General features: G+C 36.6%; 1 long non-coding RNA gene across 2 annotated transcripts; it reads right to left on the bottom strand.

The window, feature by feature from the left end:
* Positions 1-10,750: 10,750 nt before the first annotated feature.
* LOC149248829 (uncharacterized) lies at positions 10,751-11,682 on the bottom strand. Of its 2 annotated transcripts, none has more exons than XR_016265780.1 (3): positions 11,268-11,682; positions 11,086-11,169; positions 10,751-10,988 (listed from the first exon to the last, which is right to left on the bottom strand). It is a non-coding gene; the product is annotated as an uncharacterized LOC149248829 (long non-coding RNA). The 2 variants fall into 2 exon arrangements; XR_016265779.1 differs by having other exon boundaries at positions 11,273-11,682.
* Between the last annotated feature and the right edge of the window lie 5,496 nt (positions 11,683-17,178).

Here is a 17,178-nt window from a genome sequence, read left to right as displayed (position 1 = left end):
GCATCTAAATGGGATTTGCTCGTAATTTATTGGTTTCTCACATATTTCATCTTCATTGTTCAGCTGGATGATGGCTAGAAACCCTAGCTCTACATTTAGGAAGTGATAATTAATCCCAAGTTCAAATGTTGTTATTTGCGCTGAGAAAAATGAGGTGCTTTGTTTTTTGGGTTTTAGAGTGGGCAATGTTGGTTATTTTGTTAACATGTATGTATTTTGTGTATGATTGGCTTAATATATATATATATATATATATATATATATATATATATATATATATATATATATATATATAATCTCAAAATTTAAAAATTGTATTTCAAAGTTTTTTATCCCTCTCAACATTTATTAAATCTGTTGTTAAGATGGATCTATACCAGTTATCCCATTTCTAATTAAAAAATCAATCAAAAAAAGAAAATAATAAGAATTTATAATCAAAGAATGACAAAATGACAAACATGGTGCCTACAATCACCACAAACACAAAAATGATAGAACCCTTAAAATGCATATATAAAGTTCAACTTAAAGTGGGTCTTTATAAGCGAGACCACTTACCGGAGACCCAAGAAAAATTAAATATGAATATGGTTTACTCTGTGATCATCATGAAGAAAATAACAAAGCAAAAACAGGTACCTAATATAAGAGAATTTACTAAGCTTTAGGAAAAACTACTTGGCATTGGTATAAGAGAATTTACTGAGCCTTAACAAAAATCTACTTAACCTTGATATTGGAAGATGATTCAAATATTTAATCTTTATTCATCTTCAAATAAATAGCATATAAGAAAACATTTAAGGCAATTCAAATATCCAATCCCCAAATGTCCAATCCCATTCATCCTTTTAGATGAATAGAAAGCGATAGAGTAAAAATTTGACTGAATTTAAAAGATGTAACAAATCAACACATTTTTGGTGAACATGATTCTGAATATACCTGACTTTCTCCTTTTAAAACAACTTACTAGATTTTAGTGTGAATTCCAAATAAAACAATTTCTTTTGTTTGATTTTGATAGCGCTATGTTAGAAGAGTTATTAAAATATTGATAATTGTATTATATCGGTATATACACCATCAAAAAGGGAGACGAACAACAAACTTTTTGTTAAGTTTCTCGGTATAAAAATGTGATTTATTGTAAGTGATCCTTGAAACTTCATTGTCGCTTTTTTTTTAAATTTAATTTTAAATGTTTTTTAATTAATGTGATATTTTAAATGTTTTTTAATTAATGTGTTTGTAATGACCTCGGAAAATTTGTAAATATTTTGTTACCACCGTAGGTGAAAACATTGGACAAGGATTATTAATTTCCGTTTTAATTATAATACTGTTAACTTTGAATTTGAGCATTAATCGGGTGAAATCAAATATTGTAACTTCTCATTGGGAAGTTGTTTTCTTTTCTTGATTGTTAAAAAAAAAAAAAAAAACAGTTGCCAGAAGAAGGGGAGAACCCTAACTGCTTTCCCCAGTAGTAAGAGGGGAAAAAAAAAGAAAAAGACCGGGCTGTTGAGGAACAGACGGGGAGAAGAGGTGATAGAAAAATCATGCTAAGTCTGGTAATGACCAGATAGCATGGGCACGAATGTGCAATAGGTTTGCTGAAGGCTGTGGCCTGGCAAACAAGCTTGGGGGGAGATTCGGTCTTGCAGACGAGTCTCGTGGACGGGAGGAAAGACAAGCAGAAAACCAGTGTTTTCAAGCTCTGGAGGAGCAAGAGGAATAAATACTGAACGTGCTAAAACACAGGTAAGTACAATTTGCATCTCCATTCTTCTGTAAGTTATTGAGTTGCTACAGAGCTCCATCTAGTGTGGTCTGGTCTATTTATATGATTTGGGTTGACTCTGTTAGGTAGGTTCTGTTATGTGTAAAATGGTTACGTTCTGTGAGAGGTTTCCCATTTGGAAAACCCTGTTCTGGTAGTAATATTGGTGTAGTTCGAATAACCAAGAGCGCGGGAGATCCCTTAGTCACAAGAAGGCTACATGCGTCTGTTAGGACACTTGTGGCCATATGGACCAGATAAAAGGACTTTGGAGAAATCTGAAGGACTTATGCTGGGAATAAACGAAGGGGAACTAACCATAATTTCATACCTGTGTTAAGTCGGAAATCGTTAAGAAAAAAATTGGTAGAGTTCTAGATAAAAGTTAGAGCAGGATGCAAAATTGAAAGTTCTAAGTATAGTTAAATTCAGCAATCATGATAATACTTCCTCTCAGCAAAATATTAACAAATCCTGTTCAGATAATTGAAAGTAAATAAAGAACTGAAGCTGTCCTTTCACAGTCAAGAAGTGAAATTGCGATAATGAGGTGTGGATAGCGGGAAAATTGACTAATACTGAATCTGTTGGTTGACCAGCAGTAGTCAAACACTTACGGTGAGATACCTGTATGATAACATGAAAGCAGAACGGATACGGCCAACACTTTCATAGGGCCCTTGAGCACCCTAATGGGTCAACCATGGGCCAGGGCCTTAAAAGTAATATGTGTCATATAGCGATTAGGCTTTTTAATAAAAAAACGAGTACAAACAAGATTCTGAGAACTTATAAACCTCAATAACAGACATAGTCGTGTGCTGATAGTTGCATGTATATATATATATAACAGAATAGTAAATTGTTGTGTTAATGAAGTAAAGCACAGTTATTACTCCAAACTTATTTAAGGTTTCTCAAACAAACAAAAAACCCTGAATGCATATAGAGCAATGAGTATAAGAGTCTACTGTACATTCTGGGTAGAATCAATTGTACAGGAACAAATGTATACATTACTGAGAAAAAATTATACACGTAGACCAGCTAGAGCTGGGATAGCTAGCCATAGCATAATCTCAGAGAATCAATAGACCTGTAGCAGAGTGGAGGAAAAAATAAACTTATATCTTTGAATATAACACGCCAAAGGAATGGGCAGCAGAGCTAGCCCAATCTTTAAGAGTCACAAAAATCCTCAATATACAAACACAGGAAATCAACGAATGTACATAACATATATTCATGAGTCGAAGCTAACCGGCACTGTTATTATTACAAAACCCCGAATGGGCAGAGGAGCCGCCATTTCTTAGAAACAACACTGACTACAACAAGACACAACATCAGAGTTCACACAGACAGAAGCCCTCACTGGGCAGCAAACTGTGGAAGCACCCCGTAACAGAAAAGGAAACTCGGTTGAAACCCCTTCCAGAAGGAAATCAACAATCAACCTGGCAAAAGGGAAAACAAGTTTGAAGCTGTTGAAATCGGCAAACCCATTAACTATCACAACCCTGGTACCAAGAAAGGGTTCGAAATGTGGCATACCCGAACAAATCTAGCGCCATGCTGGTGCAGAAGTTGTTCCAACTTCCTAGCCTTCGGCGCTTGATATTCAAAGTGCTGCTCAACCTGTCACAAGAAGGAAAAGATTTTTAGAGTCGTATTTAAAAAAAGAAAGAAAACAACAGGTCGAGTTATGGGTAGCAAATGATCTAGGGAGAAAATACCTGACTTGCTAGAAAAGGCTCAGATCTGTAAGGTGGAAGGTGTTAGGTTCGCCCCTGTAAGATGGAACATGATGAACATCTGGTTTGCAACCTGTGAACCGGAGGAACCCTCTGGAAGCCCGAAACCTATTGCATCGAATGAGAGCAAAAACCGTGAGCGCCAGATTGAAAGGTCACCCGGAGTGAGTCTAACCGTTCGATGGAAGAGAGAGAGTTCTCACCGTCGATTTGATTAGGGATCCCGAGAACAAGGTACCACTGCTGCAAATATTAACTCTGTTGTACAGCCAAGAGTTTACCAGCTGAGCTTGTATGTAGCGGATTTCAAGGTAGAGCTTAGCTGTCATGCTCTCGGTGAGTTACTAATAAATGCAGAATGGGGAAGTTCTGTCACCGTACCCAACAACACCCAGATTCATACAGTGTAAACAGATCCGATGCGGATGAAGTGGAATGACTTGTATGGTTAAAAGAGAATGGGTCGAGCGTTGAAACAATGAACTGTCACCATTGGGAATTTTGTAAAGTAATTTAATAAAAAAAAATTATTTACTATTTTCACCATGGTTTGGGAGTTGTGACATATGGTATCAGAGCCCAGCTACAAAACTGAGGCCTCTGTGAAAATTGAAAGTGGCATATAGAAATAGCATATATAATAAGATCACATTTTACTTGTGTAGTTACCAGTTAGTATACTAATTCTCCTCTCACTGTTGTCATTTATTTTATGATCAAGGAAAGGACCAGGAACCAAAAGATTTGCAGCATGAGGAGAACGGACAGTACATCTCACAGATATGCGATGGGACAGGGAGTACCTAGCCCCGAAAATAACCCTGAGCTATGGGTACAGCTCGGGGAGGAAGCCCGAAATACAAACCAGGCAATTTTGGAGACAGTGCAGGAGCTTAAGAATGAGATGGCTCGGTTACGCGAAGACAACGCACGATTAACGATGGAGCAAGAAAGAATTTTAAAAAGTCTATCTGATAGGCAGAACCAGCCACCAGTTAATCCTAGTATGGAACAGCAGAGAGTGTCGGAAGAACATAATCATCATATACCACCTAAAAGATCGGAAGAACAAGAGGAACATTCTGACAATGCATCTGAATAGCAGACCTCAAAAAGGCGAAGGGTGGAGTTGCAAGGAGAATTTCGAAAGATTAAACCACCGCACTTTGATGGGGAACAGGAAGAAGCAGCTGAAGCATGGTTAATTAATATGAACAAATATTTTCAGCTGTACGAGTATGATCATAACCTTAAAGCACGGCTGGCTATTTTTCAGCTACAGGGAAAGGCTACCCTGTGGTGGGAGGAAGTTAAGATTGTAAAAGGAGTGACCGAGCAGACCATTACTTGGGAAAATTTCCAAAGGTACTTCAAGGAGAGATATTTGACTGAGCGCTTCTACGATGAAAAGGCAAGAGAATTCCATGACCTGCGGTTGGGGCAGCAGACCATGGACGAATTTATCACCCGTTTTACTTCCTTGCTCCGTTATGTGCCATATATTAGGGAGGAAAAGGCTAAGGTGCAAAGATTTGTTAGCAGTTTGCCACTATATATGCGGGAGAGGATTGAGTTCGACAATCCAAAGTCAATGGACGAGGCAATTCGTAAAGCCAGAATCTGTTATCAACAGAGCAAACAAAAAGGGGAAACTGCTGGCAGGAAGTGGAATGAAAAAAGAGGCTTTAAGTCAGTCGGAAGCAACAAAGGAAATCGCAGTGGTGGAGGCAAGGGGAACGGCAAAGGACAAAACAACAGAACTACACCAAGAACTTCCTCCAAATTCAAGACAGCTAGTGAATCCAGGGTCAGTGAGCAGCCTGCAAGATTGGACAGCGAAGGGGCAGCAAGGCCCCCAGTGCAGTGCTGGGGCTGTGGAGGGCCGCACTACGTCAAAAACTGTCCACAGCGTAAGGGAACTGAACAGTTATCCCAAATCCATGAAGCATCGACAGTCGGCGAGGTAGGACGTAGCGTGCCAAGGATTAATGCGGCTCTGGATGATCGTCAGGCGGAATATCAACCAACCATGGTCGAATTTGAAGGTAAAATCTCAGACCTTACCATAGCTGTTTTAATTGACCCTGGGGCCACACTAAGCTATATTAGTCCAAGGGTAGTTGAACATTGTAAATTGCAACCTGTTAAATTCAAAAATCCATGGCTAGTACAACTGGCTACAGGGGCCAAGAGGAGAGTAATGGCAAAAATCAGTGACTGCTCGTTCACAATAGCAGGACAGCCAGTAATGGCTGATCTAAATGTGCTTCCCCTTGATTCATATGACATTCTGATCGGTATGGACTGGTTGGAAAAGCACTGGTCATTAGTTGATTGCAAGACAAAGATTATTTACTATAGGGATCAGCATGGAGCTAGGAAGGAAATGCAAGGAATTAAGCGGCCAGTGCAGGTCCGACCAATAACCGCAACCCAGCTAGCAAAATGTATCAAAAAAGGGTGTCAGATTTATGCTATCCAAGTGGGTTATGATGATTTTAAAGATAAAATAGCCACGTTAGATAGCATCCCTGTAATACAGGAATTTGCAGATGTGTTCCCAGATGAGATTCCTGGACTGCCGCCAAAAAGGGATATAGACTTTACCATTGAATTGGTACCAGGCGCAGCCCCAGTGTCCCGAGCACCCTATAAAATGAGTGTGCCTGAATTGACAAAATTAAAAATGCAGCTGCAAGAATTACTAGATAAAGACTATATTCGCCCCAACGTGTCTCCGTGGGGAGCCCCAGTACTATTTGTCAAGAAAAAAGACGGAACCCTTCGGATGTGCATTGATTACCGTCAGCTGAACAAGCTGACCATCAAAAACAAGTATCCTCTACCTCGGATCGATGAACTGTTCGACCAAGTGAAAGGTGCAACAGTGTTCTCTAAGATCGATCTGCGATCAGGTTACCACCAGATCAGAATTAAGGAGGAAGATATCGCTAAAATAGCTTTCAGAACAAGGTATGGTCATTATGAATTCGTGGTGTTACCCTTCGGGTTAACTAACGCCCCTGCAACATTCATGTGCTTAATGAACAGCATATTTCATCAATATCTGGATCGATTCGTGCTAATATTTATTGATGATATATTAATATATTCCCGCACTATGGAGGAGCACAAGGAACACCTCAGATTGGTGCTACAGACTCTTCGAGAACACCAGCTATATGCTAAGTTCAGTAAGTGTGATTTCTTCAAGGAAGAAATCCAGTACTTGGGTCACGTGATCACAAGGGAAGGGATTGCGGTAGACCCAGAAAAGATAAAAGCTATAATGGAGTGGCCCGTACCAAAGGATGTAGCAGACATCCGGTCCTTTATGGGATTAGCTGGGTACTACAGACGATTTGTGGAAGGTTTCTCCAAAGTGGCATATCCCATCACTTCCTTACAGAAAAAGGGGAGGGCATTCCAATGGACCCCAGAGTGTCAGAAGAGCTTCGAGCAGTTGAAACATCTGCTCACTACAACACCCATTTTGAGCATAGCTGATCCTGATAAGGACTATGTGGTGTGTACTGACGCAAGAAAAGAAGGCGTGGGAGGTGTATTAATGCAAGAAGGTAAAGTGATTGCATATGAGTCTCGGAAGCTAAAAGAGCACGAGCAGAAATACTCTGCTTACGACTTAGAGTTGGTTGCCGTTATACATGCCTTAAAGATGTGGCAGCATTACCTTATGGGCAGGAAATTTCTGTTGCTGACCGACCACCACAGTCTGACCAATTATTTTAGCCAGCCCACTTTAAACGCTAGGCAAGCACGGTGGGTGGACTTCTTAAGCAGCTTTGACTTTGACATCAAACATTTGCAGGGAAAGGAAAACCGGGTGGCAGATGCCTTAAGTCGGAAGGTACAGAGTCTGTACGAAATCTCCATCAGTGTATGGAAAAGTCCTTTTTGGGAAATGATAAGGAAGGCAGCAGAACAAGATGCTGAATATCAGCAAATACAGCAGTCTACCAGTGAGAAAAATCGGCAAGGATATGAGTTGGATGATGCTGGGATGTTGTACTATAAGAAAAGGTTGTATGTACCAGAGCAAAACAGTATTAAAAATCTGATAATGGATGAATTCCATATCAGCCATTATGCGGGGCACCCGGGTTATCAGAAAATGATCACTGCGATTCGAAAGGACTACTTTTGGCCAAGAATGAAGAGGAATGTGGCTGAGTACTTGGCGCGGTGTTTAGAGTGTCAACAAATTAAGGCAGAACATCAGCACCCAGCGGGACTATTGCAATCGTTACCTATTCCGGAGTGGAAATGGGAAACCATTTCCATGGATTTTATCACCGGACTGCCTAAAACAAAGAGGGGCAATGATTCCATTATGGTGGTGGTAGATAAGTTGAGTAAAGCTGCACATTTTATACCTGTGCAATCTACTTACAGGGCTGCACAGATTGCTCATATTTTTATGCAGAATGTGTTCAAATTGCATGGACTTCCGAAGACAATAATTTCAGATCGTGACGTGAAATTTACGTCAGCCTTTTGGAGAACGTTATTTGCTGAATTGGGGACTCAGTTGAACTTCAGTACAGCATATCATCCTCAGACCGACGGACAGACAGAACGAGTGAACAAAGTGGTAGAGGACATGTTAAGGGCCTATGTAATGCAGCAACCGAAGCAGTGGGAAGAGTACTTGCACCTGGTTGAATTTGCGTACAATAATGGGTATCATACCTCGACGCAAATGAGTCCTTTTGAGGTCCTATACAGCCGGAAATGCCGTACACCCTCAAGCTGGGGTGGACCCACAGATAAACTAAGTTTAGGACCGGAAATGCTTAAAGAAATGGAAGATATGGTTAAGAGGGTACGCGCTAATTTGAAAGCTGCTCAGGACAAACAGAAGAGTTTTGCTGATCGGAAGAGGAGGTTCAAGGAATACCAAGTTGGTGACCATGTTTATATCAGGGTTCAAGCCAAAAAGAGTACACTGCAATGGAGTGGGTGTGTCAAGTTGGCACCCCGATATTGTGGACCCTTCCAAGTCTTGGCAAGGGTCGGACCGGTGGCTTACCAGCTCGCTCTGCCAAGTCACATCTGGGTTCACAATGTCTTCCATGTTTCAGTGTTGAAAAAATATGTTTATGACCCTAGGCATGTGATCAGATGGCAGGACATTCAGGTGGGAAAATTGTTGTTACAATAGACCTGTCAAAAGGATCATTTTCTAAGAAACTAACTTGGGACATTGTATGTTGCAGGTCGAGCCGGAAGGAGAGGTCCTGGTCGAGCCACTGAGCATCCTCGACCGGAGAGAAGTACAGCTGCGGAGACGAGCTATTACCCAAGTTAAAGTGCAGTGGCGGCACTTTGGGCCTGAGGAGGCCACTTGGGAAGATGAGGAACTGATGAAAAGGACCTACCCAGGGCTGTTCATGACTAAGAGACATCGGGACGATGTCCAATCTCAGGGGGGGAAGATGTAATGACCCCGGAAAATTTGTAAATATTTTGTTACCACCGTAGGTGAAAACATTGGACAAGGATTATTAATTTCCGTTTTAATTATAATACTGTTAACTTTGAATTTGAGTATTAATTAGGTGAAATCAAATATTGTAACTTCTCATTGGGAAGTTGTTTTCTTTTCTTGATTGTTAAAAAAAAAAAAAAAAAAAACAGTTGCTAGAAGAAGGGGAGAACCCTAACTACTTTCCCCAGTAGTAAGAGGGGAAAAAAAAGAAAGATCGGGGCTGTTGAGGAACAGACGGGGAGAAGAGGTGATAGAAAAATCATGCTAAGTCTGGTAATGACCAGATAGCATGGGCACGAATGTGCAATAGGTTTGCTGAAGGCTGTGGCCTGGCAAACAAGCTTGGGGGGAGATTCGGTCTTGCAGACGAGTCTCGTGGACGGGAGGAAAGACAAGCAGAAAACCAGTGTTTTCAAGCTCTGGAGGAGCAAGAGGAATAAATACTGAACGTGCTGGAACACAGGTAAGTACAATTTGCATCTCCATTCTTCTGTAAGTTATTGAGTTGCTACAGAGCTCCATCTAGTGTGGTCTGGTCTATTTATATGATCTGGGTTGACTCTGTTAGGTAGGTTCTGTTATGTGTAAAATGGTTACGTTCTGTGAGAGGTTTCCCATTTGGAAAACCCTGTTCTGGTAGTAATATTGGTGCAGTTCGAATAACCAAGAGCGCGGGAGATCCCTTAGTCACAAGAAGGCTACATGCATCTGTTAGGACACCTGTGGCCATATGGACCAGATATAAGGACTTTGGAGAAATCTGAAGGACTTATGCTGGGAATAAACAGAGGGGAACTAACCATAATTTCATACCTGTGTTAAGTCGGAAATCGTTAAGAAAAAATTGGTAGAGTTCTAGATAAAAGTTAGAGCATGATGCAAAACTGAAAGTTCTAAGTATAGTTAAATTCAGCAATCATGATAATACTTCCTCTCAGCAAAATATTAACAAATCCTGTTTAGATAATTGAAAGTAAATAAAGAACTGAAGCTGTCCTTTCACAGTCAAGAAGTGAAATTGCGATAATGAGGTGTGGATAGCGGGAAAATTGACTAATATTGAATCTGTTGGTTGACCAGCAGTAGTCAAACACTTACGGTGAGATACCTGTATGATAACATGAAAGCAGAACGGATACGACCAACACTTTCATAGGGCCCTTGAGCACCCTAATGGGTCAACCATGGGCCAGGGCCTTAAAAGTAATATGTGTCATATAGCGATTAGGCTTTTTAATAAAAAAAACGAGTACAAACAAGATTCTGAGAACTTATAAACCTCAATAACAGACATAGTCGTGTGCTGATAGTTGCATGTATATATATATAACAGAATAGTAAATTATTGTGTTAATGAAGTAAAGCACAGTTATTACTCCAAACTTATTTAAGGTTTCTCAAAAAAAAAAAAAACCCTGAATGCATATAGAGCAATGAGTATAAGAGTCTACTGTACATTCTGGGTAGAATCAATTGTACAGGAACAGATGTATACATTACTGAGAAAAAATTATACACCTAGACCAGCTAGAGCTGGGATAGCTAGCCATAGCATAATCTCAGAGAATCAATAGACCTGTAGCAGAGTGGAGGAAAAAAAATAAAATTATATCTTTGAATATAACACGCCAAAGGAATGGGCAGCAGAGCTAGCCCAATCTTTAAGAGTCACAAAAATCCTCAATATACAAACACAGGAAATCAACGAATGTACATAACATATATTCATGAGCCGAAGCTAACCGGCACTGTTATTATTACAAAACCCCGAATGGGCAGAGGAGCCGCCATTTCTTAGAAACAACACTGACTACAACAAGACACAACATCAGAGTTCACACAGACAGAAGCCCTCACTGGGCAGCAAATTGTGGAAGCACCCCGTAACAGAAAAGGAAACTCGGTTGAAACCCCTTCCAGAAGGAAATCAACAATCAACCTGGCAAAAGGGAAAACAAGTTTGAAGCTGTTGAAATCGACAAACCCATTAACTATCACAACCCTGGTACCAAGAAAGGGTTCGAAATGTGGCATACCCGAACAAATCTAGCGCCATGCCGGTGCAGAAGCTGTTCCACCTTCCTAGCCTTCGGCGCTTGATATTCAAAGTGCTGCTCAACCTGTCACAAGAAGGAAAATATTTTTAGAGTCGTATTTAAAAAAAGAAAGAAAACAACAGGTCGAGTTATGGGTAGCAGATGATCTAGGGAGAAAATACCTGACCTGCTAGAAAAGGCTCAGATCTGTAAGGTGGAAGGTGTTAGGTTCGCCCCTGTAAGATGGAACAGGACGAACATCTGGTTTGCAACCTGTGAACCGGAGGAACCCTCTGGAAGCCCGAAACCTATTGCATCGAATGAGAGCAAAAACCGTGAGCGCCAGATTGAAAGGTCACCCGAAGTGAGTCTAACCGTTCGATGGAAGAGAGAGAGTTCTCACTGTCGATTTGATTAGGGATCCCGAGAACAAGGTACCACTGCTGCAAATATTAACTCTGCTGTACAGCCAAGAGTTTACCAGCTGATCTTGTATGTAGCGGATTTCAAGGTAGAGCTTAGCTGTCACGCTCTCAGTGAGTTACCAATAAACGCAGAATGGGGAAGTTCTGTCACCGTACCCAACAACACCCAAATTCATACAGTGTAAACAGATCCGATGCGGATGAAGTGGAATGACTTGTATGGTTAAAAGAGAATGGGTCGAGCGTTGAAACAATGAACTGTCGCCATTGGGAATTTTGTAAAGTAATTTAATAAAAAAAAATTGTTTACTGTTTTCACCATGGTTTGGGAGTTGTGACAGTGTTGCTTTTATTATCAATTTTAAAAATAAAATAAAAATTTATTAATGTTGTGATATTATTGTGTCTAGAAGCATAGCTTATTATAGAAATGATGTTGTAGTAATTATGGAAGTGATGTTGTAGTAGTGTAAATATTTGTTTGTAAATGTTTAACTTAATTAAAAACTAATAAAAGATTAAAAGTTATAAAAAGTTCACAATAAAAGAGATATTTAAGTGTCCATAAATAAGTATAAACATTTAAATGTTGACTCAATTAATAATAAAAAGTTAAAAGTAATATATAATTCAATTTATTATACTGTAATTTTGTATTTATTAATAAAATTAAGAAAAAAAATAGATAAAAGAAAATTATATATATATATATATATAATGATTTCATAACCATATTTAAATTTAATCAATAAGAACATAAAAACTTATTACTTACAATATAATAAGATTCTTAAACGTGAATATTCACGCACACTTTATCATAAATATTATTAACTTGTAAATAGAGTTTGTTACAATACTATGGGCCAATACCATGGATTATCAATACCACATGCCCAAACACTATAACTCATTTCACAATCAAAATATTTTATTTTAATTTTATTTTACAACATTTTTTAATTAAATCTAATCTAAAAGAAAAAAGATTATAATTACTCTTGAAATATGTCTAAACCCTCTATCATTACTATTACTAAAAATATTCCATAAAGATTAAATCAAAATTTTAATAAAATTAAAATTTAGAATACTTTTATATAAAGAGATGTGAAATTTATATAATATAAATAATAATATTAAGAATAGTATAGATCCAAACTAAGCATCTATGAAGTGATAAGATAAAATATCTAGAATCCTAAACTTTTCTTTAAAATTTAGACTCAATAAAAAAAATTATTTTTTTAAAAGTTTAATCCAAGATCAAAAAAAATCTATACTAATAATATTTTATCTTAACATAAATAATTATATATTATTTATATTTAATTAAAAAATATATTAAAAATTGTTTTGATATTATAATATTTTATCTCAATATAAATAATTGAGAAAAAAAAAACTCTTAATAAATATTTAAATAATAATCATTTATCTTTTTCAGATAATACTTAACAAAACTTTATTAATTTAAAATATTTAATTATCAAATATCGAATTCTCAATACAAAAATTTAAAACAATTAATAAATTTACATAAGATCTTTAAATTATTTTATCATAATTACAGAAGCATCTTATTATTTTAGTATAATATTCATTTAAAAATAAAAATAAAAATAAAAAGTGTAATTGTTAATAAAGTATAAAAAATCAAAAGTGATATTTAAAATCAAACAAGGAAAAAAAAACCAATTTTAAATATTATTATTATTATTATATATTCAATGAAATTATTTAAATTTATTTTTAAAATATATGAGTGAAATATATAATTTATTATATTAATATATTTCTATGTGTGTCTCATTTTTAATTTATTTGATTAAATAGTTATGTTAGATATATAATCCTCAAATATTGAAGTATTTGGTAATTATTATTTTAAATATAGAAGAATAGGAAGATTTATAGATGAATAAGAAAAATTATTTAGGAAAAGAAGCAAACAATTAACCTTTTTATAAATTTATAAATGTTTCAGATTAATCAAAAGCATCTAAGCATGGAAATATTCTTTGTCCATCAGTGATTTTTAATGAATTTGAAACCATCTTTACCAATATGGGTTTCAGCATCAAACCATAGTTACATACAATTCTCAACAGAATGGTGTCACTGAAAGGAAAAACTGGACTCACTTAAATATAGTTTGTTCCATGATGTTTTTCAAAAATGTGAAGCTGATGTTTTGGGTTGACGAGGTTCTATGTGTACTATATGTGAAAAATAGGTGGTCATCTCATGCTTTTGGAAATAAAAGTCCATATGAAATGTATTGTCGCATTCCTTCAATGAGACATCTCAAGGTCTTCAGTTCCACTTGTTATGCCCTAATTCCTAAGGAGCAAAGAAACAAACTTGATGCAAGTGGTCAAGTGCATTTTCCTAGGGTACTCAAATACCACCAACCAATGTTGTCTTTACAATGAAGTAAACAAGAAGTTCATTTTTTCTAAAGATGTATTTTTTTCTTGAATCTTCCAAGAATGACGAATCTATTGATTGGCAACATGATCATCTAGATATATTCACCCATGTAAATACATACAATGAACTTGATGATGAGTTTCCACATCTTGAAGGGGGGTTCCCTATCTTGGATCAATCTTTGAAATCTCATTTTAAAGCGTCATCTCCCCCTCATGAAGTTTCAACCACTTCATCAAATCAAGAAGTCCAACTTGATGATGTGATTGAGAGGATTAATAAGTGGAACAACCTAAACAATCTTAGAAAGGTCCACCAAAGTGAATTATCAAGACACTTGAAAGTGTTCATCTTAAGGAAGTTAGAAAGACATGAATCAAAGGTTCCACCAAACACATTGGAGGTGACGTGGATAATTAAAATTAAAGGCATGTAGATGATATGGATGTTCCATATAATTGTAATTTAATTTATCTACTAAATTTGAACCAACTTCCTTTAAAGAATTTATTTATGATGATTAGTGGAACGAAACCATGCACGAGTATGATGTTCTTATCAAGAATGGGATGTAGAAGTTGGTGACCTATCCATTCAAAACCAAACCAGTTGGATGCAAGTGGGTCTTCAAGAACAAGTATAAATCAAGATGGCTTACTTGACAAACATAAAAACAAAGCTTGTGGCAAAAGGATTTGCACAAAATGAAAGCATTGATTAAGAAGAGATTTTTTCCTCCGTAACAAAATGGGTCACCATTCTTACCCTTTTCCTTAGCAACACATAATGGATGGAAAATTCGTCAAATGGATGTGCAAGTTACTTTCTTGAATGGAGACTAAAAATAAAATGTCTTCATGTCTCAGCCAAAATGTTTTGTTATGAAGGGACAAGAACAAAAAGTATGTAAATTCATAAAACCCTAATATGGCATGAAACAAGCACTGCGAACATAGTATGAAAAGCTAATTAAACGTCTTCTAAATTGAATTTCAAGCACTTCAATCTTGATGATGCAACTCTATTTTTCCAAAAAGTTGGCAAAGTGGTTGTATATCTTGTAGTGTATGTAAATGACTTGTTGATAATAGGGAAAAGTGAAAATTGTATTTCATCTATAAAGAAAGAATTGAATAAAGGATTTGGGGCATCTTCACTATTAGCAATGAAGTAACTCAAAATCCAAAGTATATATTCATCTACCAAAATAAGTACATTGGAGAATTGTTGAACATATTTGGCATGGCTAAGTGTAACAATACTCCAATGGAATAGAATTTGAGCCTCACATTAAAGGAAGGGAATGAATTTGAGGATGCAACCAAGTAAAAACAACTTATGGGAAGTTGTATCTACCTTACCACCACTAGAAAAAATATTTCATTCGTTGTTGGCATTCTTTCTACGTTTATGCAAAAACATTGTGAAGGACATTGGTTTGCAACTAAAAGAGTTCTAAAATACCTAAAGGAAACTCAAGACTTTAGATATAAGTGTTCTAAGGTGGATGACTTCAACCTGATTTGATATTCTAATTTATACTTTGCTGGGGACAAAGAAAATGAAGTGTCAACTTCAAGCTATTACATAATTCATGGATCAGCAGTTGTCTCTTGGAGATCATGCAAATAGTCAGTTCCAGCAAATTCCACAACATAGGTCTAAGAATATGTGGCAGTTTCGGAAGCAACAAAGAAGATTGTGTAGCTCAAGAAAAACCTTAAATATTTGTTGGAGAAATAGGTGACTCCAAATAGGTGAATTCGACTCCTCTTCTAGTTGAAAATACTTATACAATCAAGTTGGCAAAAAATCCTAGATTTCATGATCAAACCAAACACATCAATACAAAGTAGCATTTGATCCAATATAATATATAGAAGCAAAGACTATTTGCTTAACACATTTCTCTTCAAATGAACAAATTGTGAGTATCTTCACCAAAGTGATTGGAATAGAAAATTTTAAAATTTAGAATGATGCTTGGACTCACAATACATATATGATGGTTAGGAAGTGATAATGTTTTATTTTTGTAAAATTAATAAAATTATATTACTATCAAAAGTGTTAACATACATGGTTTCTTGTCTCTACTAGTTTACAATTTGGGAAACTAAACTAGTAGTATAAACTCAAAATTTTCCTAATTATTCACACTATTCTCTACTTGAGAGTCTGATAACAAAAAATTAAACAGAGTATTACATAGAAAAGAAAAGATAAACTGGACAACATAAAATAAATACTAAATTTTAAAATGTCGGTTCACATAAGTACTTTGCTAATCTTCATTTTGCAAGGGTGTTCTTGGGTCAGGTGGTTGTGACTCTTTTTGTTCTAAGCTTGGCGAAGAGTCTACCATTGTTGCTTAAAATAGGCTATTTTAATGATTTGGATTTTCTCCTCTAGTATAGTCGTTAGATCTTTTTTTTTTTTTTACATTCTTCAGCTAGGGATTGTAGATCTATGTCTTGCAACCCTAATTTCTCTAGGTCTTCTTAATCATATGGTTCTAGTGTATCTTCTCCCATTTCATCATCTTCTAGGTTGTCCTTGCTAGTCAATATTTCCTTTGTGTTCACCATATGTTGGGGTTCTTATTGAGTTGTCTACTCATTTTGTGCCACTTTCATATTCTTCTATATACATGTTATTTCAACATTTCATAGTTGTTGAAGGACTATGTACTTATTTTTTTTATTGTCAACTATCGAGGTGGAGTCCCCATAGCCTTTTTTTGTCTATTTTCCTTCTATTAGTTATACAGGAAAATCTCTTGATCTAGATTTTGATTTTCCTAAGTTGCTTGCTAGACTTGGTTGGTAGGACAATCCCTGGATAGATGATCATGTTCATGATATTTGCAGCATATGAATGGGATTTTCTCGTAATTTATTAGTTGATACCTTATTTCATCTTCGTTTTTTAGTAGGATGTTGGCTAGAAGGGGTTTGGATAAATCCATATAAGCATAGAGGTGGGAATAAAAAGTGTAATGACCCTGCTTAGTGATGGATGAGATCATGACATAGTGCCTGATGATATTGCCAATACTATCTAGTATTTATGAATCTCAATATTCCTAGGGAAGGGAATAAAGGTGAATCGAGACATGAGCTGAAGAGAAATCTTATTTTTCCTAATTGAATCTTGGAACCCAAGGCTTCATGAAGAGGCTAGCAAAATTCATGAAATAAGGGCCCCCTCGGAAGATTCACTCTTACCTTTGGAA

This window comes from Pinus tabuliformis, chromosome 7 (assembly GCF_031772625.1).
Source record: "Pinus tabuliformis cultivar Carrire ecotype Pingquan chromosome 7, CPIR1, whole genome shotgun sequence".
Taxonomy (NCBI): domain Eukaryota; kingdom Viridiplantae; phylum Streptophyta; class Pinopsida; order Pinales; family Pinaceae; genus Pinus; species Pinus tabuliformis.
Note: the sequence above shows the minus strand (reverse complement) of the source record. Positions and strands in the feature narration are given on the sequence as shown.